This window comes from Tyto alba, unplaced genomic scaffold, assembly GCF_018691265.1.
Source record: "Tyto alba isolate M040663 unplaced genomic scaffold, T.alba_DEE_v4.0 Super-Scaffold_8, whole genome shotgun sequence".
Taxonomy (NCBI): Eukaryota; Metazoa; Chordata; class Aves; order Strigiformes; family Tytonidae; genus Tyto; species Tyto alba.
In genome coordinates this window covers 22,840,219-22,851,636 of record NW_024881329.1, presented here as the reverse complement: position 1 = coordinate 22,851,636, position 11,418 = coordinate 22,840,219, and the positions used below count along the sequence as shown (strand labels likewise).

The following is an 11,418-nucleotide window of genomic DNA, read 5'->3' as shown; positions in this document are numbered from 1 at the left end:
TCCTGTAGTTGCAGTAATTGTTTTGCTTACTGTTTATGATTATCTAAAGCTGAGTTAGGTAATAATAGAAAATGCAGATGGTAACTCACAAGTTCTTTCATCTTCAAATTTCCTGGTTTTGCTCTACTGATTTCATTAAGAATTGAAAATACCATAAGAATTAGTAGACTTAGAGTGAATTATCTTTGCTAAAAACATGATTGCGCAGGGAGACATTAGCGGCACAGTGTGTCAGCACACACAAGTTTTATTTTCCTTATTGGAAATACAAGCTAACATCTAGTATTTGTCTCCATGCCTACATAAATCACTAGAAAGACAGGGCTTGTTTTTCATCTGATATCACGTTAATGAGGTTTACAGATGTGTTCTTAAACCAGAGGAAGTATCTGGTGCAAAAACTTTAAAGGGCAATGTTATCACAGTTTTATCTTTTAAATAAAAATGAAGCCATCTCCCATTATGAAGCTTAAAATGAGGAGATGATTAAATAAATGTTTTGCATATTTCATTCTGCATGAGGTCAGAGCAGTCTAAATCCACTAGGATATTATTACTATTAACATAAAATAATTTCCATGTATGACATACTAACAGATGTTTGTGAAGTACTTTGAAATCTCATTTCCTGATGTCTCCAGAATATTCCTGATAAGCTCCACAGCCCAGGGGATCTTTAGGGGTGCCTCATAAAATAAGAATAATTAATGTCAAAACCACCAGGATGGTGGTGGGTTTAATTCTTTTCAATACGCTTGGCATTTTTTATGCACGAAGATTTCCTCCAGAGGGAAGGGTGAGAGTGATGAACTGATTTCTGGGAAAATGGGTGTACCGCATGCGCACTTGGATGAGATCCTCCTGGCTGGCCTGTGCCACTGGAGGGAGCCTCCCATCGCTCACAGGGCCCAGTTAAATCCCTCAGTGCTGACTGGGATAGTGTTCAGCCTCTTGGTATGTCCCACGGCAAGGGTAGCCTCAGGTTTTCATGATTTGATCCTAAAAAGCTGGTATGAATGCCGTATATGTGAGAGGAGCTCACAATTCAGCTGAAAATATGGTCTAGATTTTTTTCTTTTCCTCCCTAACTTTTCATTGTCTCTTAGAAATTAACAGAGTTAGAACTAGTTGGAAGACTTCCCTCCAAGGATGCACCCTAAAACTGCTGTTTTAAAACATGAGTATTAAAGCACATACAATGAGTATGAAATTCACCCCTACAAAAGGGTTCACGTTAAGCACACTGGTTTATCTCAGTTGATCTCTGTGGAATTTGGAAGATCCTTGACAGAATCTGAATCCCAGCTGCCAGATTAAGATGCAGTCTCTTAACTACAACATAATGAACTCTTCAAAATTCTCCCATAGTGTAGCAGTACTATACAAATTTTTATTTTTCCCCACTTTCTGTGTTGTGCTCTAGTGTGACTAACAAAGGTAATGCAAAGAGTAATGCAGACTGCATACACCACAATATAGAATGTTAATATTGTCAGCACCTATTAATTTTAAATTGTTCTAGAAAATTATATCCTTGTGTAAGGCAGGGACAGCAGTAATAATGGCTCTTGCCTAACTAAGATATGGTTTATGTGGTCAAACCAGTTCCGTTCAACTTCAGAGCACAGAAGTTTTGCTTGTAAAGCTGAGTCAAGAGCACTTGCTAATGAAGAAATAATCAAAGGAAAATGCTTGGGGATGGATGCTCTGCTGATGTAGGTCTGCAGAATTCATTCTCTTCACTTCAAAGAGACTCTACTTGCTTACATCACCTGAACACATATCAACAAGAATTCTGCTCATTAGGCAAATGTGAACTAGAAATATAGGTCCAGGTTAGTAGAAAAAGTTAATTATATTTTTGTGTTTATATCCACTGTTTTTTACACTATCAGAAATTCTGGCTTTCTGATTTTATACAAACTGCAAGTGAAAGTTAATAATCCAAAATTTGAGGTAGTGAATCACAGTCTAATTAGGATAATTCCAGAAATTACCTTGATGTGTCTCCTTTAAGTTGATATTATTGCCTAACACTAAGCGTCACCTGTAGCTATTATCATAATACAACTATTTTGCATAGGCAACGTGTTAATAAATATTTGTGAAACACTTTCAGTCCTCAGAACATTCCCATGGTGTTTAATTATGCAGGGTGTTTCCAGAAACACCTCATAAATTCTAATTTATGGCAGAAAGAGCATGATTTAACAAAACTACAGCTACTAGGGGAAAAAAAAAATAATCCATGGATGGGATACATGACAGGGTGAAGGATGGTCTTCTCCAAGTGTATTTGACAGCTCAAGAGAACAGACTCTTTTTCTGAAGGTTTTTGGATAACATTTGGTGGGTAAAAAGGAGAAATTTTCTTGTATGGTGGCCTCATGATGTGTGTAATTGCTGGCTGGCTTCTTGCTTTTCAGCCTTGTCAGGACGCCCACAGGTGTGGGGGGACGGGATTCACAGGCTTTTCTTTGTTTTTACCAACATGTTTCTAAGGCTTAGCAGACCAGTGAAAACCCCCTAAATGCACTAGATTTTGAATACTGAAAAATGATAAAGATCGGTCAACAAATTATCATTTGGCACAATAAACTTAGAGGAAATAAATGTTGAAGGAACACAGAAGGAAAGAGAATGAAGGGAGTAGCTCAGAAGACTTCTCTGTCACCATGTGCTGACCAGAACTCTACTGAAATGTAATACAGGAATATTGAAATGCTGACTTGTTCAGAGCAGAAAAGCAAATTAAGGTATTTAAATTCTGTAAAATCTATTTGGAGTATACCTACATTGCATGCTCTCCCTGATCCCAGCAGGTTTGTGTTTTGTTTTGGTTTTTTTTTTTTTTTTTTTGGTTAATCCTGTTTCTTGTGTATAGGTGGAAATTAAATTCATGCAGATAGATTTACAAAATGCTAGGTTACCTCTGTCATATTTAGTCTCTACAGCTCCCTCTGGTTGCCCCACATGACATTACACAAACTGCCTCACTTTCCCTTTAAGTCTTGAGTTTTTCTTTTTGTCACCCGCTTCTCAAGTACCTACCCCAACTCTTCAATGCGTTAGGCAGCAGCACATCAGTAGCAAACTGTTTTCCTTCTGTCACATGTAAGCCCTTGTCTTAAGAAAACTGTTATCTTGATTCAATATGCATATAAATATGGATGCTGAAGATGCTGGTTGGTTTCCTAGAGATAGATAGGGAGCAGACCAGACTGTGTACATCAGTTTTATGTTACCTGTAATATTACAATCAAAATGAAGGCTACATTGTGTTGGTCTATGAAATAGCAACATAAGGGAGAGTCCCTGAATGGGGTCATATCTAGGATCATCAGTCTGACCTCTGAAAGGGTGGAGAAGGAGCTGTTGTCACCATATATACATCAGGAAGGGATCCACAAAAGTAAAAGGCTGAACTGTCATTCCATCTGAACACAAGTTAAGGAGAAGATGGAACTGGGCCATTTGTGGATATGTGTGTCAGCATGAAGAAAGGTGATGGGTATAAACTGAAACAAGAGAGTTTCAGACTGACGTGAAGAGGAGGAAAAAAAAAAAAAGAAAAAACAAAAATTGTTCATGAAGGGGACTCTCAGCATCATGAGAAACTTAAGAAAAAGTTAGAAATGCAGAATTTGATCCTCAGCTGTTACAGGCTGGCTTTATCAAGCGTTAACATCTCTCTCATTTTCAGTCATAGCATCCAAAATGCAGTGTGCAGATCTGAAACATTTCTTTAAAGCACAGTTATTTCTTTTGATTAGTGAACATGCAGAATCAGTCTTGGCATATAAAACAAAGGATAGTTCTCAGTTATGTAGTATCAGAGCTTGCTGAAACACTGATGATTTGTAATATTGTATTGTGGTGTCTGTAGAAGATGTTGTACAGCCTTCACAAAGTTCTTTGACGGTATTTGTGCTCAGCCTTCAACAGGGTATATTTAACAAGTGAATTTTTTCCCCCAGGGGAATCCCACACATTCATCTCAAATTTTGAGGACAGTTTATGGCATGGAAACACGAAGTTATTTAATCAGGAACAAACCACAGGAATGTAAACAAATTGTGCAGGAGAATGAACAAAGTATTTTTAGAAATCTGTGGGTGTAGCAGCTAAATCTGTTGTGAGTCATCCTATGTTCTCCATGGCAGACCTTAGACTTCGGATGGTTACAGGGTGAGAAATACTGTCCAGCACATGGACCTCTGCTCCCACATACCTCCCCTGGGGGGGCTGATTTTTAATGGAAATTTAAGTACTTGGAGCTCAAGGGCTGGAACTAATGATGACTATATTAACAAAGTATCATGAATGAAGCTTTTATGCATAATTTAAAGTGATGTTATTACTTGATGTTCAAACATAAGGAGTCTGATAAAATATAGTTTGTTTGTTTTTTCTAGTGTTTTGTGCAGGAAAAACAAAAACATGTTTAAGATGAGGATTTTGAACTTGATTATTCTAAATAATTGTAGGTAAGTGTTATTGCTTGAAAGTTCCTTGAGAAGGTGGACCAAAAACTTGGTATCAGCAATGTAAAAGAAGTTGCTAATTTAGGAAATTAGCAAAGAACAGGAATGTAAAGAGCAAGAGTAGTCTATCCTGGCCCTGCACGTAGGAGCATCTCTCTGAAACTGGGGAAAGAAAGAGAAGGATGTTAGGGAGAATCAGGAATGGAGAGTCTGCTGCATGGGAAAGCCTTTGAAGTGATGAACAATCTCTTTGAACATTCAAATCTTGTAATCAGATGCACCTGATGTAGATGAATAGTTACTTGATAGTAAAGATCTGATTCTAGGACATCTATATTGAGTTGCATGATATTAACTTTATAATAAGCACTTTGCTTATGTATCTCAATAAAAACTACTTAGGAAGTATTTCAAAACTCTTTCCTTGAAGACACTTGGAGATTTCCCAGTGAATAATTTTGCCCTGGCTGACCCTCAGAGAGACACTTCCCGTTCTAGAGGTAGTTGGGAGCATAAGTCTGATTAAATCAAAACCCAGGCTGTACGGAAACTGTGCAAGGGAATAGAACCAGACTTCTAGTGTACAATCTGGGCCCAAGTGATCCTTCCCCTTCCTACAGACCGCAGCCATGAGATCTTCCCAGCACTGACACCAGTGCTGCATGTGCCTACATATATATATACATAGCACGGCTATTGCCTGAAGGTCTGGGCCGCAGAGCAGCTGGGTGTATTCACACCAAAATTACGTGGCAGGTATATGCCTGGTCATTCATGGTTATGTTGACCAACACAGGTTTTGTACAGATCCTTGGGAAAGGAGAAAGAAAGGACAGACCCCATCCCCTCATTGTAGGCTTTTGTTCAAACAAGCAAGACCCTCCATTGCGGACACTAGGACGAGCATTGGAGTTAAATCTGTAGGAGAGGTGTGATGGTGGTAAAGAGTGGTGTGACTTTGGTAGTGGATGGTAGCTACTAGCCACTGGCTTGCTGATCTGTTATTAAATATATCGCTACTGGAGACACCTTCATGGGGCTGGACTGTTACGGGGTACTGATATTCAAAATATGTGAATATTATGTATTCATGCACAATGCGAACTAATCATAATGCATACTGGGTTGCTGAAGGTATGAGAGACATCTGGCTTCCACTGTCTTGGGATTTGTCCCATGCACTTTGGAAAGCATTGGGGTATGCATGGGGCAATTTGTTTAAAATTAAAAAAAGCTTTTTGTGAAATATATGCAAAATAATGATCTCACCTGAAAAATGATGCTCGCAATCCTCATACATGTGTTTCTAAAGTGTACATATTGCTCAACAGTTGGATGTCTAAATCCAAAGGCAGAGGCTTAGTTTTGCAATGCTCTGCATGTGTACAAATATAATTAATGTTTACGAAGCATTCTGAAAACAATATTTGTTATTACTGAAAGGATCATACAGGAGCCATCTGAAGTTGGGTTTGATTTATGGAAAAAGTTGTTGCAGATTTAAATTGCAGACTTCAAGAACTTGAGTAGATTAGTACGGGGAAGATGTCCTTGGGGATAGCTGTTGGAAACACAGTTCCCTGGATATCACAATGGGGGAAAGGTCTCAGTTTATAAGTCCTGGGAAGTAGCATCTTTTGTCTCTGACTTAAGGGTATGAACTTTGTAATTTTTCATGGATTTACTGCTACAGACCCAGACAAAAATTATCCACTTACATTTGTCCTTTTTTTTTTTTTTTTTTTTTTTTTTATTTTATTTTTTTTTTATTTTAAATATTTTGAAAGCACAGAATAATGAGTGCTTGATCCTCCTGAGTCACAGAACAAAGATAATTAAAAGAGAATCATTCCTCTGCTGGGCCCATAGTGCCTCTTGAGGGGAACATGAGCATATTGATGCTCAACCTAATAAGTCATCAGTCCTAGCTATTGCTCTATGTTGGCCAATACATATATATATATATATATATTTGCATTGCGTGTATCCATGTTGCAGATTCTTCTTGGGCAAGTTGTGCCAACAAAGTGACCCAGAGAGAGGATTATAGTGCCCTGCACTATATGCCTGTACATGCTTGGTCAATGTTTTTCATGCTATTTTGGGAGAATAGTCATGTGAGTAGGCTGGCAAATTAATTCTAGTACTTCAATTAATTAAAAAATCCACATCTGCTATGCGGGCACCGGCACTCCTGAGAGCCTGTGGACGAGGTTTCATGGTTCTCCATGCTGCTGCAGGCAGACCGCTTTCCATGAACCCCTCAGAGGTGAGCTGCCATGCAGAAATGCAGTTTGGATGAATTATTGAAAAATGCAAAAGCTTATAAATATTGAGTGGTGATTTAGTTAATGCTGGCACAGGTGCTGAATCTCAGGAAGGTGACAGTGCCACTTAATAGTGAGACTCACAAGGGTTCAAAAATAAAGTGAAAAAAGGAAAACCAAAAAGTGCATGCTGCATGACAATATTTAATGGGAATGAGAAGCTGATTAAACATGCACAAAATTAGATGGATAGAATATAATTAAAAGAGTTCCAGGACTTCATGAGGGTCTACAATGAATCTCAATTTCCATGATTTTGCATAGATTGTTGTTCTTTGATTAGAAGTATTTTACAAAGAAATCTGCTATTACAATTGCTTGAAGTTATTTTTTTGCCCTGGCTTGCATTAAATGAGATAGAGGCAGAAAAATAAGCTAGAAAATCATTACATCGTGGGTCTAAGCAGAAATAAAGCACAAGAAAAACTTATAAATGCCTAAATTTAAGAAATGCCAAGTAGAGTTGTTTTTTTTTTTGTTTTTTTTAATGTTAAATATGCATTCAGCAAAATATAAAAATTAATATGAATTTTAATAAAATTTCATTTTGGAACCAAGATTTTCAGTCAAATAATTTTGAAATATTTTTTGTTGTTTATTTTGAGAGAAATTGATAATAAAAAGTCAATGTTGGCATAAAAACTTGAATTTATTGAGAGATACATTTTTAGCAAACCAAAAAAATGTATTTTTGAAAATCTTGTTACTTTGAAAAGTCTGCTTTTTTGTTTCATCCTAATTTTGAATAAGATCAATAGTGAAATTTCAGTTTCTCGCAGTTTGGAAATTCTAGTCCTCATGCAGGTCTAGTGCCAGGAAGCCATGCGTTTAGTGACTCCACTGGGAACCGTGGAAGCTCAGCACTTCTATAATCCATTATCCATAAACTTAGTCGTGATCTGTCTTACAGTTCAGTTCTGCTTTTCACTTATCCACAGATATCCATGTTGGATTTAGGCTGGCCTGCAGGTTCTATAACAAAATGGTTTGGACAAGTGAGGAGAAAAAGGATTAAAGTTTCTTGTATCATAAAATGATAATCCTGAGTTACAAGCTGTACCAAAACCACACATACCCCTAAACCCATGAGATCCCCTGGAACCGAGTAAGTTTCTGATATCGAACAACGCAGTAGATCCCACTATGGTTTGCTGAGGGAAAGTGGTGAGAGTTGGGCCAGGATATATCACAGAATATGGTGGAGAGTCAGGGTCCACTATGTCCACTATTGTATCGGGGTATTTTATGACACAGGTCTTGCTGGAGGTGAGGGCAAACGGCTCAGGGCACATCACCCCCGGCGGCAGGCAGCACTCGTAGGGAGACATGGGACAGATCCAGACCTGAAACACAGGAGGAGGGGAGAAAAGATGGTCATCAATCCAGCAAGAAGTTTACATATTAGATATCGAGATTCTGGGAAGACATGGTTGCGTGCTGGATATCACTGTTGATGGTAAAATGGGGAATTACCAGGTGCAAATAATTCAGGTGATAATTAAATGTTTGTTCAGTTTTCTTTTTCCATCCAGTAACTCTTCTCCTTAAGTAACCCTTTTGAACTTCATTGTTTCAATATCTGATATTTTCTAGATCACCACCGTTTTAATCCTAAAATGCTCTTGTCCTATTGTTTCTCTTCTCCCCAGGATTTTCAGTGTGTTGCACTGCTCTGTCTCACTCCTCCTATTGCCAGTTCAAACCCTGCTGAAAGCCATAACCCCAACACAACTCCATATTTTAAACTTCAATTTTAATCCTCACTTCACTGGCAAAACCAAAACATGGGGGTGAAGCTAGTTACCTCATATCACCTTGTTAGAAGTGGAACAGTATGATCTGAGATGGAGATCCACCCATCTTTTATTAGTCTCATTATATATCATCTGGATTACAGTATCTTATATTTGAAATCACACCGCTCTTTAAAACTGTACCTGATATCGAGGCCAGATTTTCCTGGGCATTGTATAATTATAGATTAACAGGCTCTCATTGCCCTGAATTGTGCCCACACTAATTAGGCAAGGCAAACAGAGTAAGGAAGAAGTGATAACTTTTTTCACTCTATCAGTGTGAAACTGATGTGGCAGGGATTAAGGGCCCATAAAGGATGGGCCTGAACTGATCTCCCAACTGAGTCCCCACATTTACCCCAGGAGCTTGTGGGAGAGACACCATTTGGGGAGATTTCTTACATCTCCATCTATACATCTTGGTTTAGTCACACACCATTGTTGCCTTCAATCCTCAGAGCTGCATCTTCAGCTTTTTCCAACTGACTCCGCGTCTTTGACTTGGAGGTAGGGAAAAAGCAACAGCAGAACATTCTGCCACCTAAAGAGCTGGATCTGAAATGCTTCATTTTGCCTTTGAGAAAAGAATTGCTATCACAGATCGGTCTTAAGGGTAGGGATTCTCAAGTCGTCAGTGTAGACAATTTGTCAAAGCTCATTCTAGCACTTGTGAAAGGAGGTAAAGAAGGAGCACTTGTACATTCCTTTTAGATTTTGAATTCAACAATAAATATATTTTAAACAAAACCAGCAGTAAAATGGCTTTTTAGTAAAAAAAAAAAAATCTGAATTCCAGTCTCTGTAGGATTTTGAAAATATTTAGGACAAATTCTTCAACTCTCAAAAGACACCATAGCTTCCTTGAAGACAGCTGAGGGTGAGAATATAATAAAAAATTATTTTTTTCAATAATAATTTATTTAATGAAACCTAGTCTTTAGAATATGAAAAAAAATGATTGACTGCATGAAATTATTGAGACTCTGTAGAGTTCTGAGGGAGTTTTACATGCCATCCCTGGTTTAAATGAACTGCCGTCCTGAACACTAATGTAGTTTGCAAATGCCAGCTTTCAACTCTGAAGCTCAAAACTTAAATTGACTTAAAACTAAAGGACAATAGAAAGTATAGTTCTGGAAGAATACCCCCTTGCTGTTTCCTAAGTTTAACCTGTAATTTGATAATATTTAGATAGCAATAAGTAATTGATTTAAAATTGACTTACCTGGATCACCAAGGAGAAGAGTTTAAGAAAAGTGATTAGAAGAGTTCTACGTAGCAAACGCTTTTATACACTTAGTCAAATTGCCTGGAGGATGTGACACCCTTTTTGCATGAAGTCTTAATTAGTTGCAAAACAAACTTTGCTGCATGCATAACTTCTGCAAGTAATGAAACTGTTTTGCTCGCTGCTTGTGTTTGTTAGCTATTGGATCTTCACATAGTGTGCTAAATACATACTACACCCTGCAGGCAGGATTCACTTTAACGTTTCATGGGTAAAAAAGAACTTGATATACTTCATTAACCACATTTCAGTTATATTATGAGTTGATCATGACTTGCTTTTTTTTTTTTTTTCCTCTCAAGTTGTTTGTGAAAGGGATTCAAGGGAGCATCAGTAGTATCATTTGCTGTCAGGGAACAGGATTTTATTTTAATTTCCCAAATCTGACATGTTGTCCTTTGTGTAAGAAAGAGTTTTCCTCTGAAATGCCTTACAGGACCTTAAACTTAACAGTATACAGCTGTTATCCCTCAGTGAATATTCATGGATGAGGAGAACAGCCCAATAAATTTGTAGCCATTTTCCCAGTGAGACTGATCATCTCTGAATAGGATTGGCTCCTAGGGAGAGAGCGATAAGTTATTTAACATCCACTTTAGTCTCTACAAATAGCGCTTGCATAGGATTTAAGTGGAGCACGTGGATTTGTTCCTGGTCTCTTTGCAGGGGTTGACAATGTTGCAATTAAAGGCAGGTAGATGCCATCTACCTTTTTTGTCACTGACTCAAAGTGAAGTCACAGAGCTGGGTTGTTTTTTTTCATTTGTTTGTTTGGGGATTTTTTGTTTGTTTGGTTGGTTGGTTGGTTTTTTTGTTGCTTTATTTTTTTTCCCCAGCTTTTTGACTGGGCTGAAAAGGACAATATTATAGGAAATGGAAGGTTGCAATGCACTGTACACTGAAACTGGTGTTTCCATCCAGGCTGTTTTTCTGTGGCAGTACTAAGGTGAAGACTGGGTGCGGGCCAGAGGGTGAGGAGTACACAAGAAATAGCTCTATCCTGATGAGAACTTAATTTAACACAAATGATAGATATAAGTTTAATATAAGAGTATCAAAGAATTGGAGAAAATAGGGATTGTCAGTTTGTCAAGATTTTTATGAATGAGCCAGACAGGTGGGTTTAAAAATGTTTTTATAAACACTCTGAAGAGGAAATCAATAGGACAGGAATATCATGTTAAAGAAGGAGAGGGAAACCAGGATTCTCATGGAAACAGATTTCTGAAAAAGCCATCAGTTAGTGCAGCTGGGAGTTTTTTGGCATAAGTCACCTGACACATCAGCTCATAAATCAAAACCACTTTTTTTTTTTAATAAAAGGCACTCTTAATTAAAATCTTATTGTAATACCAGGGATAGGGATCACTTATATATTTGGGGACACATTTAACAAGTACAATACAACTCGCTGTGCTGCATTAGCATACCTGATGCACAATGCTTTATCTGCATAAAGGGCTGGGAATCTGTCTGAAGTCTTTTGTTCACAAGTTCCTGTAAATGTTTTTGCCTTAGGACCC

The 11,418-nt window shown here is 37.8% G+C and overlaps 1 long non-coding RNA gene across 2 annotated transcripts; it reads right to left on the bottom strand.

The window, feature by feature from the left end:
• Window positions 1–7,441: 7,441 nt before the first annotated feature.
• LOC116959262 lies at window positions 7,442–9,887 on the bottom strand. Of its 2 annotated transcripts, XR_004405754.1 has the most exons (3): window positions 9,833–9,887; window positions 7,887–8,154; window positions 7,442–7,783 (listed from the first exon to the last, which is right to left on the bottom strand). It is a non-coding gene; the product is annotated as an uncharacterized LOC116959262 (long non-coding RNA). The 2 variants fall into 2 exon arrangements; XR_004405753.2 differs by lacking the exon at window positions 9,833–9,887 and having other exon boundaries at window positions 7,887–8,165.
• Between the last annotated feature and the right edge of the window lie 1,531 nt (window positions 9,888–11,418).